Source organism: Oryctolagus cuniculus, chromosome 3 (assembly GCF_051225735.1).
Source record: "Oryctolagus cuniculus isolate XC-2025 breed Fujian yellow rabbit chromosome 3, ASM5122573v1, whole genome shotgun sequence".
NCBI lineage: Eukaryota > Metazoa > Chordata > Mammalia > Lagomorpha > Leporidae > Oryctolagus > Oryctolagus cuniculus.
The window spans coordinates 120969467-120986421 of NC_142869.1; the positions used below are offsets into that span (position 1 = coordinate 120969467).

At 54.0% G+C, this 16955-nt stretch overlaps 1 protein-coding gene across 2 annotated transcripts in view; it reads right to left on the reverse strand.

Moving 5' to 3' along the window:
* GLI2 (GLI family zinc finger 2) overlaps positions 1-1587 on the reverse strand; it is a 218996-nt gene extending 217409 nt beyond the window's left edge. The window contains exon 1 of one of the 2 annotated variants that reach the window (XM_051848775.3): positions 1359-1587. The gene's annotated coding sequence lies outside the window, so the exon portion shown is untranslated. Of the gene's footprint in view, positions 1-1158 lie in introns of both variants that reach the window. The other variant, XM_051848774.3, reaches the window with a different exon arrangement.
* Between the last annotated feature and the right edge of the window lie 15368 nt (positions 1588-16955).

Below are 16955 nucleotides of genomic sequence, written 5' to 3' on the forward strand. Positions count from 1 at the left end.
GGTGGCCGCTGAGCGCCGAAGCCCACTACACGGGCCTCGCTCTCCGCACGGGACGCCCGGGATGGGGAGCCAGGGGAGGCGCGCGGGGAAGCGCTGCGGTTCACTCCGGGAGCCGCGCAGTAACTACACAAAAGAGGCATCCAGGCGGAAGGCGGACCCCAGGCCCGCGCGCTCTGGTCACCCGGGGTGAGGCGCGGGTCCACCCGCAGCTCCCCGCGCCCTAAAAGCCGCGTTTCCCGGGGAAGGACACCCACAACGGCCGGGCCGGACTTGAGCTCTGCGGCGTGGCTCCCGCCGACTCCCGCACGCGAGCGCGAGCGCCCTTCCCCCCACCGGCCTCCGCCCCCGCCCCGTCGGGGAAAAACGCTCCCCTCTCTAAACCCTTAATAGGATTGGCGCCCAACTCTCCCCGCGCCTCTCCCCATCCATCACACACAGATCAAGTTGCAGTAGTGGATTTTTCAAATTCCTCAGCAAATATACTTGTTGAGAGACTGTCCCGGGATGGGGGGGTGGGGGCGGGGATGGAAGTGAGGGGTGGGGGGGACCTGCGGGTCGGGCCAAGGATTACGTGAGGATCTCTTGGGGAAGTCAAGCGGATCTCGGGGCCGAGGGCAGGAGAGGAGGAGGAGAAGGAGGAGAGGCCGGCCGAGGGGGAGGGGGCGACAGGGCCCAGCGAGGGGGAGGAAGGAGCGAGGAAGAAAGAGAGGCCGGGCTGCGGGACGCGCGCCGCGGAGAAGTGCAGTTGGAAGTTCGTACAAGTGGCCGCCGCGGGCCCTGGGCACAGCGCTGCCACCGACACGCTCCCGCCGCCCACCTAACGCGAGCTGTGGACATCCAGCCCCGCGCTCATTCGCACCCGCACCAACAGCCCCCGGCCCGGGCGCACACCGAGAAGACAGAAGCTTGCCCCCGGGTAGGGAAAGTCGCCTTTCGGCCACGAGTCCCATCACCCAAAACCCCTTCCACCCCAGGGGAGGAAGCGGGGCCGCCCCCCGCTGGTCTGCAAGTCCCTCTAAGCCCAGTACCCGGTCCCCGCGCCACGGCGCCGGCCCCCGACCAAGGGAGCCTTCGAGACGGCGCAGCATCCCAGTCGGCCGGGGTAGGCGGCGCTCCGCAAAGACAAGCGAGCCACACAGAAGGCCGACGCAACTTTACCGAGGGAGACAAAAGTTTGCCTCTAGCACGCAGGTGGCCTCTCAGGCGCCGGGCGGCGGCTGCGGGTCCCCATCCCAACTCGGCCGGCGCAAGGGCGCGCCGCGGGCTGCCGTGCGCCGCGGCTCAGACGGGCAGCGCCGGGCTGGGCCGCGCCCGGGAGGGGCCCGAGCCGAGACGCGCGGGGGCCGGGTAGCCCCTACCGCCAGCAAGCGGGCAGCTCCGCAAGGCTCGGGCGCGCCGCGCGGCTCGCGCTCTTCCCTCCGGCTGCTCCCGCGCTTCGTCGCCTTCCTCCGCGTCGGCGATCGCCGCCGCCTCGCGCTCCTCCTCGAAGTCTCATTGATGGGAGTTTGAAAAAAAGTCCGCGGAGCCGTGCTGCCTCGGCTGGCGAGCGCCCGCACTCGCGCAATCCAGCAGCGCCGCGCGGACCGCGCAGCGCCCCCGCGCGCTCGGCCTGGGCACAGCGGGCGCCGCGCAGCGCACCGCGCCCGGGGCCGGGCGTTGGGGTGGGGGTGGGGCGAGGGGAGGGGAAGGGAGGGAGGGGAGGGGCGGCGGGGTTCCCCCCCACACCCCCCAGCGCTGAGGGCCGCGGCGCAGCCACGGGGAAAGTTTTTCCCCGGCGCCGGGCTGGGGGGTGGGGCACGACGCTAACTCGAGTCAGATGAACGCCGAGCCGAGGCGCGGGAATCGCTCTGTTTTCCATCTCCGCGCTACCCGCGCCCGCTTCCCTCAGTCGGCAGCTGCCCAGGTCGCCGTGCCCCGCGTGCACGGACTCCGGGGCGGAAGCTTGCGACCCGAGGGAGGCAGGGCGGGGGCCGCTTCCACGCGGAACTCTTCCTGCAGGTGCCGGGGGTCCTGCCGGCGTCCCCAGCCGCGGGGGCCCGGTGCATGTGTTCCTCAGGGAGGGGTTGGGTTTAGTTTGGTTTGGTTTTTTTAGAGGCTCCACTCGCGCCCCTGCGGCCAGATGGAAGTCATCAGGACCCAGCAGCAACAGAGGGAGAAGGAAGGGGGAAAAAACAAAACAGTGAATCTTGGGGCCGAGGTGTGTGGGGCCTGTGAGAGAAGGACCCTGGGTCCTTGGTCCCCAGCACAACCCCTCAGCGGTAGGGCAGCGGGCGGGATCCTGCTCTCCAGCCGCTGTTCCCCCCACCCCCTGGGCACTGGAGCCTCCCACAAGAGTGGCTGGGGAATTTTGTGTATTTCTTTCCTGACCCCAGCGATGGCTGCCCCTTGGTGTGACGTCACCTTCGCGGCTCCCAAAGTGTGTGCGCCCTCGCCCCCTTCTTCAGGTAGGAAGACTGAGTTCTGCCCGAGATCAGAGCAGCGAGCTGCCACCCTCCAGGAGTCTTAGGCGTCCCACAGCAACTCCTTGTTCTGTGAAAGGCAAAGGAAGTTGGCACTCTGTGGCTTATGGGGTAAAGCCTCTGCCTCCTTTCCAGCCCGACTGATCCACTTCCCATCCAGCCCTCTGCTAATGCACCTGGGAAAACAGTGGAAGATGGCCCAAGTCCCTGGGCCCCTGCACCTACATGGGAGACCTAGATGGAATTCCTGGCTCTTGGCTTAAACCTGGCCCAGCTCTGGCCATTGCAGCCATCTGGGGAGTGAACTAGTGGATGGAAGACCTCTCTTTCTCCCTCTGACTTTGAAATAAACAAATAATCTTTTTTATCTGAAAAGCAGAGTTACAGAGAGAGAGACAGAGATTCTCCATCTGCTGGCTCACTCCCCAAATGACAGCAAGTACCCATGCCCATGAGATCCCTTTTATCCATAACTTTCTCAGGATACTTCCACCTTCCACCTTCCTTTAACTCTATATTTTACTGGTTGTTTTTTTTGTTTGTTTGTTTGTTTGTTTTGAGAGGTAGAGTTAGAGAGAGGGAAAAAACTTCCATCCGATGATTCACTCCCCAAGTGGCTACAACAGCCAAAGCTGAGCCTATCAGAAGCCAGGAGCCAGGAACTTCTTCCGGATCACCTACGTGACTGCGGGGGCCCAAGCGCTTGGGCCATCTTCCACTGCTTTCCCAGGCGCATTAGCAGAGAGCTGGATCAGAAGAGGAGCAGGACACAAACTAGCGCCCATATGGGATGCCAGTGCTGCAGGCAGAGAGGTTTAGCCCACCACACCACAGCACCAGCCCTATATTTTACTTTTTACTCAAAATGGAGGCAGTATGACCAGATTCCTTTTTACCCTCCTTCTGTCCCTTCTCCTGACATTCCTTTATGGGAGAAACAGCCATGTCTTCTTGACCTAGAGAGAAAAAAAAGGTGGAAAAATATGAGAACAATTTGATGCTAATTTTGTTTTCCTCAAGTGGGCTGTCCAGACGGGAAGAAGAAATTCAAAAGTGGCAGCATTCTTAAAAAGTGAAACCTTAAAAAAAAAAAAAAACTTTGAAAAAGCAAAACATGCAGAAGGCAGTGAATGTACTAGAAGGAAGAGAAGGGTGACAGGGGCTTTTGCCTTCAATCTGATCAGAGTCACCGTTCCTCCCTGCTATTTGTTTAAATTCCTGCTGAGCTTTCAGGATACAGACTTGAAGGAGACAGAAAAAGTAAACTCTCCCTCCCTTCGCTGGCCATATTTTAATGACCCTATTCATATCAGCCGCGTGGAACGCAGGGAATCAGCTCTTGTAGTGGGCGCGGATTTGGGAATCAGCTCTTGTAGCGGGCACGGATTTGCACCGCCGACTGATCGCTTCTTACCACCTCGTCTCTGTTGGTTTCCTTGTGTTGTGAAGTTGGTGGAAGAGTTTAAACAAATCGACATTTGGGGACTGTTTCCCTTCTCTCTGTTTTTCTTCTCAGACCAGCCCCCCTCCTGCTGGAATCCAGGCACTCATATAACCCATCCTGGCTTATTTTGGCAGGACGGTGGTGGTGGAGAAGACGGCGGGATGGTTTTGGTTTAGGGGAGTTCTGGAGACGCTGTGCCTTACTCCAGAAGCACAGAAGTTTGGACACACACACACACACACACACACACACAAAATCCAAGAGCTGTGTTGAAGTGGGGGCATGTGGTGTGGCAGAGGAAGCCCTGGATGGAGCACCGGGACAGCAGGTACGCACCCCAGATCTACAACTCCCTGTGTGACCTTGATCAAGTCCAACTTCTTTCCACGTGCCAGGCAACACTGCTCGTACAGCAGCGTTTCACAAATAACCCCATACTAGAGCATAAGCAGCCGTGCACCCCAAAAACAATGCTTTGCTTACATTTACTGTGGTGGTCCCTTAAAATTGTGACAAAGTTGAAAAATCCCTCTTCATTGCAACAGCAGAGTGCAACACATTACCCAGGAGCTGGGAGTGATGCTGGTGCGAAGAAAGCTACTTGTTGACAGTGCCGTAAAACTATAGCACATGCAATTGGGTATAGGACTTGGCACTAAATGACTACGTTACTGGTTGTACTGGACTGTGCTTTCTATTATTATTTTAGAGCAGACTCCTACTTAGAAGGAAGTTCCCGGTAGACCAGTATGCTGGGTTACTCCAAGGGTGGAAGCAGCCTTTTATCCATCTCACGTTTACCTGGATTCCTGACCACCTCAAGTAGCCACATGTAGTGAGTGGTCTATGCCACCGAGGTGTGTGTGAGTCACTTGGCAAGGTCCTCATAGCGATGGCATGGCCTCACAATGCATCTCTCCGAATGTGTCCCAGCCCTAAAGTGGCGCGTGACTATAATCACACACTGGATAAAGAAAAAAAATCAGGTGCTGAGAGCCCATGAATGGAGAGCTGAGGGAGCAAGGTGAGGAGCAGGTGCATAGAAGTCCCCCTGGGGGCACTGAGGTGACACTGACGCGAAGGAGGACCCAGAGGAGGTGGTGGTTGTATTCCAGTTCTTCCTTCACTCTGTAGAATGGGCTGGAATGATGAGAAAATCCAGGCTCAAAGAGAAGCATCTTGCCTGTTCATTCACCGAGCTCCAGTTATAAGGGTTTAAGAACAAATTCAATGAGATGAAACCACCACTAACAACGCTGCTGCCTTCCGTGGGTCAGGATTAGAGACAAGGCATAACAGGGACGGAGTGGCTCTGCTCATAGCGCCGGGGCCCTCAGCTGGAAGGCTACAAGGCTGGGGCTCGGATGGTCTGATGACTCGGGCACCCCACATGTCCAGGCGGCCGCCCCTGCTGGTTGTTGGCTGGGGGAACCTCTGTTCCTTGCTGTCTGCTCTCCCTGTGGCCGCTCTACATAGGCTGGTTTGGGGTCTCTCCTGGCAAGGTGGTAATTGGATAACAAGGGTAAGCTTAACAAGAGCCAACCAGGAGGCCAGTGTTATGACCCAGAAAGTGAAGCCACCAGCACTGGTTCAAGGACTGGTGTTCTGCTTCCCATCCAGCTCCTTGATGAAGCTTCTGGGAAAGCAGCAGAAGAGGACCCAAGTGCTTGGGACCCTGACAATCACATGGGAGACCTGGATGAAATTCCAGGCTCCTGGCTCAGCCCCAGCCATTGCACTAATTTGGAAAGTGAACCAATGAAAAAAAGAAAAGAAAAGAAAGTGAACCAATGGATGAAAGATCTCTCTCTCTCTCTCTCTCTCTCTAACTCTTTCTTTCAAATAAATAAATAAATCTTTAAACAAAAAGAAAATGTACTCAAAGCTTACTAGAGGCCCAGGGAAGGCTAGGACACAGGCTGTTATAGTGGCTTGGCCACAAGGCCTGTGTCTGAGTCTGTCCCAGCTGCTGGGACGACGCATCGTAGGCGGTCATTTATAAACAACACAAATGCCTTGCTTACAGCTCCTGAGGCTGGGAAGGCCCAGATCCACTAGCCAGCACATTCGCTCTGTGCTGAGGGTTCAATTTCTGCCTCACAGCTGGTACTTTCTGTGCACTGCAAAGAAGAGAGAGGCCCAAACCCAACCCTACATGTCATCAAGAGATGCCTGAGCGGGGCTGTGGCCCAGCAGATTCAGCCTGGGACCAAGTCCTGCCTCAGCTTCCAATCGAGTTTCCTGCTAATGCACCTGGGAGGCAGCAAGCAATGGCCCAAATACTTGGGCCCCAGCAACTACCTGGGGAGACCAGAATGGAGCTCCCAGCTCCTGACTGTGGTTTGGTCCAGCCTAAGCTATTGAAGGCATTTGGAGGTAAATCAGCTGATATCTGTCTATCAATCTATCTCTTTCTCTCCCTCTCTGTCACCCTGCCCTTCAAATGAATAAATCAACTTAAAAATAGAAAGAGAGAGGCCAGCACTGTGGCACAGCGGGTTAAAGCCCTGGCCTGAAGCACCGGCATCCCATATGGGTGCCGGTTCTAGTCCCAGCTGCTCCTCTTCCAATCCAGCTCTCTGCTATGGCCTGGGAAAGCAGTAGAAGATGGCCCAAGTCCTTGGGCCCCTGCATTCATGTGGGAGACCTAGAAAAAGCTCCTGGCTCCTGGCTTCGGAGCGGCGCAGTTCCAGCCATTGTGGCCATCTGGGGAGTGAACCAGCGGATGGATGGAAGACCTCTCTCTCTCTCTCTCTCTCTCTCTGCCTCTCCCTGCCTCTCCTCTCTCTGTGTAACTGACTTTTGAATAAATAAATCTTAAAAAAAAAATAGAGAAACACACACACACACACAAATCTGGCCAGAACTGAAGGATACAAAATGTTTTGCGCTAAGGGAGGAGTGGGCTGGGAGCCCAGGTCCCACCTGCACTGCAGACAGTAACAAGCCAGGCAGTGTCCAGAGAGGAGAGATGGTGAGGGCATCAGTCTAACAGATAAAGTCAGTCTCCAAAGTAGATTGTAATCTGAGGTTCTCTCAAGACTTGTGATAGGGCCCTCAGCCCTCCCACCACCCCCACCCCACGCTACCACCACCCCAGCTGCCACCACCACCCACCCCCGCCAACTCTACCCCCAGCATCTCACTCACAGGCTCTGGAGTCACACCTGTGCCTTAAGACCATGTCTGTTGTTACAGTGCAAATATACCCTAGGGGAGGGTTAACACAGACCCTTTCCATAACAAGACTCCTCCCCAGGTCTTTTCCCAAGAATGAACTGCACGGCCAGAGGGACAGGTGCACAAAGGGAGGATTTACCCCAGATCATCAATCCTGTCCCAGACAACTTGTAGAGCCAAGCGGCTCAGAGATGCCCACCAGGGACTGTGTACAGTTGAATGATGTTAAGAACCTCTTGGCCAGCGCTGGGGTGTAATAGGTTAAGCCTCTGCCTACAGTGCCAGCATCCCAAATGGATGCCGACTCAAGTCCCGACTGCTCCGTTCTGATCCAGCCTCCTGCTAATGCACCTGGGAAAGTAGTGGAGGGTGACCCAAGTACTTGGGTCCCTGCACCCATGTGGGAGACCCGGAGGAAGCTCCTGGCAATTGGCCCAACTCTTGCTGTTGTGGCCATTTGGGGAGTGAACCAGGAGATGGCAGACCTCTCTCTCTCTCTGTCTCTCCCTCTCTCTGCAAGCCCACCTCTCAAATAAATAAATAAGTAAATCTTTTCAAAAAATAAATAAATAAAAAGAGCCTCTTCCCATAGAAGCTGGGGTGCCCTGGAGAACACAGCTCTTGGGCCAACTGCTTCATTGGCATATGCATGTGTGCCTGCCTTCATTCCTCCCTGGTGAGCTCCTCCTATGCACCATTCACTTCAGAAATAAAAAGATAAATGAGGCACCATCTTGGTCCGTCCTATAACCATTCATCCCCTGGCTGGGGTGACACGTCCAAGAGAAGCACGGGGTGACAAGACTTTGAGGAAAGATTGGAACAGGAAGGGGCTGGGGAGGTAGGAACCATGGGGCCCCAATGCAGTGGTGCTGGGAAGGGTGCAGGAAGGGAGGGAAGGGAGGTGGAGAGGAGGCAGCAGAGTCAGCCAAGCTCGGAGATCCAGTGGTTGCGTGGCAGTGAAGTTCTTTCTTTCCCATCAGGGCCAGGACTTGTCACAAGAGACACATGGGTTTCATCACCAAACAGAAAGAGACAGCATCATCTCCTGGCCAAGAACAAGCCCAAGAAACATCAATAGTCCTCACCAGCCCCATCATCATGAAAGACATTCTTGCAAGACATTTAGAAAGACTGATTGCAGACATGTGGTTAGCATGTGATGAAACTGGTGAGAGAGTGCACCGGCCCCTCCCTGCCCATCGGGGTCCATCAAGCATCATTCCACATCCCTCGTCCCTCTTAGGAGGTCTCTGTAAGCCACGCAGAGGCAGAGTGGGAGCCAGGCAGTTTCTAAGACATCTTCAGCCTTGTATCCCATCCACTCCACTCCTTGTCTCCAGCAGAAGTCACTTGAGGACATGATTAACAGCACATTTTGGGGCTGGTGTTGTGGTGCCATGGGTTAAGCATGGCTTATGATGCTGGCATCCCATATCAGAGCACTGGTTCGAGTCCAAGCTACTCCACTTCCCATTCAGTTTCCTGCTAAGGCACCTGGGAAGGCAGCGGATGGTGGCCCTAGTACTTTGGCCCCTGCTGTCCATGTGGGAGACCAAATAGGGTTCTGGGCTCCTGGCTTGTGGCCATTTGAGGAGTGAAGCAGCATATGGAAGAGCCCTCTCTGTGTCTCTGCTTCTCTCTCTGAAACTCTGTCTTTTAAATAAATAAATTCCAATCCAGGCACTCCGATGTAGGAGGTGAACAACCCTACCAGTGACTTAACTCCTAGGCCAAACCCTTGTCTCGCCACTTGTCTTTTTACATGTCTGGTGTCAGGTGTTTGTTTTGTGCCTGTGTCACTCGATGGGCCTTGTTTTGATAGAAGTCAACTGTGGAGGTGCCAGGTCTCCCAGCCTTTGCTCAAACTAAGACAGAGGTGGCTTGAAGGTGTTTCCTGACAAGTCTTATGGTGGAGACTCCCAGATGGCAAAATGGAGGCAGGAAACCTGCTGACAGAGGCCGCAGGTGAGCAGTAGCCGAGGCTAGCCCACATGGCTGTATAGAATAGCAAGTCTGTCCCCACCCAAATTAACATATTAACCAAAGGTTTTCCCGTAAATAAGCAGAAAGCAATTAGAAGATGAAATAGAAGAGAAGGCCTCAATTACAACAGCAAAGGAAGTATAAACTATCCAGGTTTAAATGCTAAATGAAGGGCAGGCTCAGGGTGGGCTCTTGGCAAATCAGCCTACATCACTGCTTGGGACATCTGCATCCCATGTGGAAGTGCCTGGCTGGAGTACCACCTACTCCACTTCTGATCCCGCATTCTTGCTAATGTGCATCCTGGGAGGCAACAGATGATGGTTCAAGCACCTGCCAGCCACTCAGGAGACCTGGATGGAGTTCTGGGCTCCTGGTTTCTGTCTGGTCCAGCTCTGGCTATTGCAGGCATTTAGAGAGTGAACCAGCAGATGGAAGATCTCTCTCTCTCTCTCTCTCTCTCTCTCTCTCTCTCTCTTTCTCTCACACATACACACACACACACACACCTCTTCCTGACTTTCAGATAAAATGAAAATGTATAAATAAAAACTTTTACACATTAGAAGATGTGAAAAACCAAAGAACTCTACTGAAACCCCTAAAAGTAGTCTTGAAAAAAAGAAATTATGTGCTTACCTAGGAAGATTCAGCACCACAAAGACAGTTCTTCCAAGTTAATACATAGATGGTTACTACTAAAATAAAAATAAAAATACCTTAGAGTGGGCTACACAAGCTCACAATTTTTTTTTTATTTTTTTTATTTTTTTTATTTTATTTTTTTTTTTGCCAGGTAGAGTTATAGACAGAGAGAAAGAGACAGAGAGAAAGTTGGTTCACTCCCCAAATGGCCGCTATAGCCAGCACTGTGCCGATCCAAAGCCAGGAGCCAGGTGCTTCCTCCTGGTCTCCCATGTGGGTACAGGGGCCCAAGCACTCAGGTCATCCTCCACTGCTTTCCCAGGCCACAGCAGAGAGCTGGACTGGAAGAGGAACAACCGGGACTAGAACTGGCCCCCATATGGGATGCCGGCGCCTCAGGCGGAGGATTAACCAAGTGAGCCATGGCACTGGCCCCAAGCTCATGATTATTTAGCTCATGTGGGTGAACAAAGACTCGAGAACAGTGAGGAAAACTCTCAAAAAGAGAAGCATCTTTTCTCGGGGAGAGAACCCAATCAGGTCTGTCAACTTTTAATAAAACAGGTTTATTTATTTATTTGAGAGGCAGAACTGTAGACAGAGAGAGGAAGAGACAGAGAAAAAGGTCTTCCATCTGCTGGTTCACTCCCCAAATGGCTGCAACAGCCAGAGCTGAGCTGATCCAAAGCCAAGAGCTTCCTCTGGGTCTCCCACATGGATGCAGCGGCCCAAACACTATGGGCCAGCTTCTACTGCTTTTCCAGGCCATAGCAGAGAACTGGATCAGAAGAGGAGCAACTGGAACTCAAACCAGTGCCCCTACAGGATGCCAGCACATATGCAGAGGCTTAGTCTACCATACCACAACACTGGTCCCAAGTCTGTCAACTTTTCGAACATAATATATGTCAAGTCTCTATAGTGAAAACTATTTGGTGTTGGTGAATGAGGGAAAAGACCAACGAAATAAAGCACAAAAATCAAAACAAGGGACCAGCACTATGGCATAGCAGGTAAAGCCACCACCTGCTGTGCCAGCATCCCCAATGGATGCCAGTTCCAGTCCCTGCTGCTCCACAGCGAGAGCGCAAACGTGTGTCACAGTAAGTCACTCAGTTTGTGGCAGTTTGCTATGGCAGCTGCAGAAAACTAACACAAGCGTGGACAAAGCCCTGGCTGGGAGGTCCAGGCTGGCTCTACCATGAGGTGTCTGGGCACCCTCAGCAAGCCCTGGGTTCTTGGGCTCCTTCCACCCAGAGGGCACAGGGGCTGGTGGGGGGGGTAGGGTTAGGGTTAGGGTTAGGGTTAGGGTTAGGGTTAGACTCTCTCTGTCTTTGTATGTGTTTTCTTGGCCCTGGAATCTAGAACAGAAGAACCCAGGCTCCCCAGCCTCCTCTATCAGACTCAGTCTCAGGTGCTGGTGGAGGCAAGGATATGCTGAGGCCCAAGGCCTCCTTGTCCCAGAGCTGCCAGGAAAGCCACATGCTGGCCTCAGGTAGCCATGGACCTGTGCTTCCAGGGGAGGTCAGCAGGGACTCACTGGGTGCTCATAGACCACCCCTTGGTTTGCGGGCAGCCCTGGGTGTGGGACTGGGAGACAAGGGCAAGTTTGGGGCCAGTGGGTTTGACCCGGCTGACAGTCACTGCCCTTGGTTTGGTGTCCTGGCTGGGGCACTGAGGCAGAAGGTGGGCATCGTGTGGGTTGGTGGCCCTCTGCCAGGCCTCTCTGGCCTTCAAGCCACTGCTCGCTCCTTTGCTCACTCGGCACCACTCAGCAGCCTCCTGCCCTGCCCTTTGATCACTTCCCCCGCAGACAGGCACCACCACCACCACCACCACCCACCAACTCCCAGGAGCTCCTGTCTGTTCCTGTCTCTGGGCCTTAGCCAAGGCGAGATGTGGGAGGCCTGGGTGGCTCCCGGCCCCCACCCCGCCCAAGCTGCGCGCCTCATCCCGGTGTGGCCAGGGTCACAGCTTGGGCCCCTTCTTGTAGTGCATCCCCTCCCCCGCCCCCACCAGAAGGCAGCCTCAACTTCTTGTGTCCAGCAGAGAGGGACAGGAAACAGTGCCTATCTCAGAGCCGGCTTTTACAATCTTACCAATGAGGGCTTAATAAGCCAGCGTCTGGCGTATCACAAGCACATGTACGAGAAATGTCAAGTTTGAATCGGTAACAACGGTGTTCCCCAAATCTCCAGGTTGTTGTGCGGACTTGGAAGATTCATGTCTCACTCTGGACCCCTGTTTCCAAGTCTAGCATGGACGCCTTGAACTGAACCTTGTGTGCCTCAAGTCCTGCTTCTCTGAGACTCTGGGCTGCCTCGGTTTCCCCCTTCTCCAGGCTGGTGCTCAGGACGGAACCCTGGTGAGAGCCAGCAGCCCTTGGGAAGGTGCCCATCTACTGTCTGCTGCCTGGGGGGCCCAATCTGAAAAAGAAACGGGGCTGGCAGGATCCTAGACCCTCCCATGCCTGCTGCTGCCTGTCTGCAGAGGCACCCTGCAGGCTTGGCCAGGGTGGCGGCTTAGGAATGAGGAAGTCTGGGGAGCCCATCCCAGCCCCGCTAACCCCTGCACCCCTGCCCCAAGCCGGTCCCTGCTGCTGGTTCCACACTTACCCACCAAAACACAGCACCATGCCTCCACACTTTGTGTCTCCCACGCACCATGCACCTTGCCTTGGCTGCATCGCTCTGCTCTGGGGAGCACCCCACCCAGAACTCCCCTCCCCAACTCTCCCTCCCTGGCTGGACAAGATTAGATGCTTCTTCCAGGCAGCTTACCCTGTGTTTACCCACCTTGCCCTGAGATCGCAAACTCCTCAGAGGCGTTGCTGACTGCACTGCTTTCTCCCTACCCACAGCACTTAGCCCACAGCCTGCCACAAAGTAGAGGTCTAGAAGTGCTTGTCAAATAAGAGAACCGTCCCCAAAGCCAAAACCAAAACAACCAAAACTAATGTTGGCGGCCGTGGAGAAGGGGCTCTTACACATGTATATGGGACTGGAGATGAAGGCAGCAGTGAGGGAAAACAGTGCAGCATTTCCTTACAAAGCTAAAAACAGCAATTAGGATGCCAGTGTCCCTTATAGGAGGGTCTGGGTTCAAGGTCCAACCTCCAGCTCCTGACTCCAGCTTCCTGCTAGTGCACACCCTGGGAGGCAGTCGTAATGGCTCAAGTAATGGGTTCCTGTCCCCCAGTGTGGGAGTCCTGGGAGTTCCAAATTCCTGCTTTTGGCCTGGCCAAGTCCCAAGCTGTTGCAGGTGTTTAAGGAGTGAGCCAGAGGTTGAGAGCGCACTCTCTCTCCCCCCCCCCCTCTTTCTTTCTCAAATACATATATAAAATTTTAAAAAATAGAACTACCAAGAGGCTGGCACTGTGGTATAGTGGGCAAAGCTGCCCATATGGGTGCTGGTTCCAAACCCTGCTGCTCTACTTCTGATCCAGATCTCTGCTATGGTCTGGGAAAGCAGTAGAAGATGGCCCAAGTCCTTGAGCTCCTGCAACCATGTGGGAGGAAGCTCCTGGCTCCTGGCTTCAGCCTGGCCCAGCTCTGGCTGTTGTGGCCTTTTGAGGAGTGAACCAAGGATAGAAGACCTCTCTCTCCTCTCTCTCTCTCTCTCTCTCTCTCTCTCTGCCTCTGCCTCTCTGTAACTCTGCCTTTCAAATAAATAAATAAATCTTTTTTTTTTTTTTTTTTTTTTGACAGGCAGAGTGGACAGTGAGAGAGAGAGACAGAGAGAAAGGTCTTCCTTTGCCGTTGGTTCACCCTCCAATGGCCGCCGCGGCTGGCGCGCTGCGGCCGGCGCACCGCGCTGATCCGATGGCAGGAGCCAGGTGCTTTTCCTGGTCTCCCATGGGGTGCAGGGCCCAAGCACCTGGGCCATCCTCCACTGCACTCCCTGGCCACAGCAGAGGGCTGGCCTGGAAGAGGGGCAACCGGGACAGAATCCGGCGCCCCGACCGGGACTAGAACCCGGTGTGCCGGCGCCGCTAGGCGGAGGATTAGCCTAGTGAGCCGCGGCGCCGGCCTAAATAAATAAATCTTTAAAAAAAAAAAAAAACTACCATAAGATACAACAGTCTCACTCCTGAGCGAGTATATGCAAAGAAAATGAAATGAGGCCAAGAAATGTCAGCACTCTCAACAGGCAAGATACAGAAACAGGCTGAGAAAATGTGTGTTTACACACAGCGGACATCCTTCAGAAAACTTAGGTTGGGTAACATCCTGTCATTTGTGGCACCATGGATGAACCTGGGGGACACTAAGCAAAATAAACCAGGCAGAGAGAGACAAACTCCATATGACCTCACTCATCTGTGCACTCTCATAGAAGCAGAGAGTGGAAGAGGGTTACCAGAGGCTGCGGAGGGGTTAGAGTGGGGGTGGGAGAGGCTGGTCAGTGGGTACACAGTTAAAGTTGGATGGGACTGACAAGGTTTGATTACATAGCAAGGAGACTAAAGCTGACAAGAGCACATGGTACAGAAGGTAGTTGGAAGAGAGGGTTTTTCAGTGTTCTCATCACAAAGAAATGATTGAGTGATAGATACACTAATTATCCCCGATTTCATCATAATACAATGTACACACACATTGAAACATCACGTTGCATTCCAGAAATATGCGCAATTATGATGTGTCTGTCAAAAATAAAACTTAAAGGGGCTGGTGCTGTGGCATAGCAGGCGAAGCCACCATCACTAGTGCTGGCATCTTATATGGGCTCCAGTTCAAGTCCCGGCTGCTCCACTTCCCTTTTTTTTTTTTTAGACAGGCAGAGTGGACAGTGAGAGAGAGAGAGAGAGAGAGAGAGAGAGAAAGGTCTTCCTTTGCTGTTGGTTCACCCTCCAATGGCCGCTGCGGCCGGCGCACTGTGCTGATCCGAAGCCAGGAGCCAGGTGCTTATCCTGGTCTCCCATGCAGGTTCAGGGCCCAAGGACTTGGGCCATCCTCCAATGTACTCCCGGGCCATAGCAGAGAGCTGGCCTGGAAGAGGGGCAACCGGGACAGAATCCAGCGCCCCAACCAGGGCTAGAACCCCGCATGCTTGTGCCACAGGCGGAGGATTAGCCTATTGAGCTGCAGTGCCAGCCCCAGCTGCTCAACTTCCAATTCAGCTCCCTGCTATTGTGCCTGGGAAAGCAGTAGAAGATGGCCCCAGGCCTTGGGCCCCTGCACCCATGTGGGAGACCTAGAAGAAGCTCCTGGCTCCTGGCTTCAGATCAGCCCAGCTCCAGCCATTGCGGCCATTTGGAGATTAAGCCAGTGGATGGAACATTCTCTCTCTCTCTGTAGTTCTAACTCTCAAATAAATAAATAAAATCTTTTTTTTTTTTTTACATTTTTTTTGACAGGCAGAGTGGACAGTGAGAGAGAGAGACAGAGAGAAAGGTCTTCCTTTTTGCCATTGGTTCACCCTCCAAGGGCTGCCGCGGCCGGTGCGCTGCGGCCGGCGCACCGCGCTGATCCGATGGCAGGAGCCAGGTACTTATCCTGGTCTCCCATGGGGTGCAGGGCCCAAGGACTTTAGGCCATCCTCCACTGCACTTCCCTGGCCACAGCAGAGAGCTGGCCTGGAAGAGGGGCAACCGGGACAGAATCCGGTGCCCCGACCGGGACAAGAACCCGGTGTGCCGGCGCCACAAGGCGGAGGATTAGCCTAGTGAGGCGCGGCGCCGGCAATAAAATCTTTTTTAAAAAGAAATTAAATGTAGGCACATGCCACTCTAGTTCTAGAAATCTATCGTGCACCCAAGTGTCCTTTGTGGCATTCCTAGCAATAGAGGAAATGGAACAATCTGTACGTTCCTCAGTGGAAGACTAGTTAAATACGTCGTGTCACACACTCATCCTGGGCTATTAGGAAGCTCTTAGAACAAATGGTAGCCATCTACCTGGCGATATGGAAACATATCCAAAAAGAAAGGTAGGTTTCAAACAGTACGTATCATATCATAGCAAGAGGGCAGCTCGCCGTGGAGACGGGGAATGCAAACAGCACGGAGGTGCATCTTCCCAGGTGTGACCTAGTAGATGGTGAATATCTATCAAATCCAGACAGAGCTGGTGGGGACCCTGAGACCCATCGTCACTGAAGACGGGTGACACGTGACAGGCCAGCTGCCATCACACGCATAGATGTGGGTGACCAGGAAGGAGCTGGGAGGTGAGGCAAAGGACAAGCGTGATGTATCGGTGCCCTGTCCATATCCCGTCATTCATTTCTTTCCATCTTGTGCACCCTGGCCTAGGCCCAACTTCCAACTGCCAGCACCTATGTCTGTCTGGGGACCCCAGGACACTGGAGGCCACCCGGCCTGCACGCCAGCCAGCAACCCCAGGGAATGAGGGCCTTGGCCACTCCGGTAATGCATCTGCCCCCTTATCTCTTGCACCCTCACTTTATTCAGAGGTTCCCATGGGATTCCAGCTGCCCACACAGAGACCTGTTTGGTAGTACGTTCTTCACAGGCCTCGCTCCCTTCCCTGCCTCTGGTTCTCTCCCATTATGGGTTGGATCGTGTCCCCCAAATTCTATAGGACAAAGTCCTGATACCCTATCTCTCAGGATGTAGTCTGGTCTGGAAATCGGGTTGTTGCAGAGGTAATTAGCTAAAGTTAAAATGAGGTCCTGGGGGCAGGTGTTTAGCCTGGTGGTTAAGACTCTGGTTAAGATCCCCAGACCACGTCAGAGTGACATGGCTCTGTACCTGGCCCCAGCTTCTTACCCTAACTGGCTGCTAAGGCAAACCCTGGGAACAGCAGTGATAGCTCAAATAATTAGGTTCCTACCTCCCATATGGGAGACCAGGATTGAGCCTGGAATCCCAGGTTGGGATCTGTTCAACCCAGGTTGTTGTGGGCATTTGGAGCATAAATTAGTGGATGAGACTCTTCACCTTCTGTCTCTGTCTCTGTCTCTCTCTCAGTAATTCTGCCTTTCAAATAAATAAATACATTTTTGAGTATTAATCTTTTAAAGTGTATTTTAAAGGCAGTGAAAAGAGGCCAGCACCATGGCCTTGCAGGTAAATCCACAGCCCACAGTGCTGGCATCCCATATGGGCGCAAGTTCAAGTCCCTTCTGCTCCTCTTCCAATCCAGCTCTCTGCTATTGCCTGGGAAAGCAGTGGAAGATGTCCAAAGTCCTTGGGCCCCTGCACCCACGTGGGAGACCCAGAAGGAGCTCCTGGCTCCTGACTTTGGATCAGCTCAGCTCTGGCCATTGAAGCCATT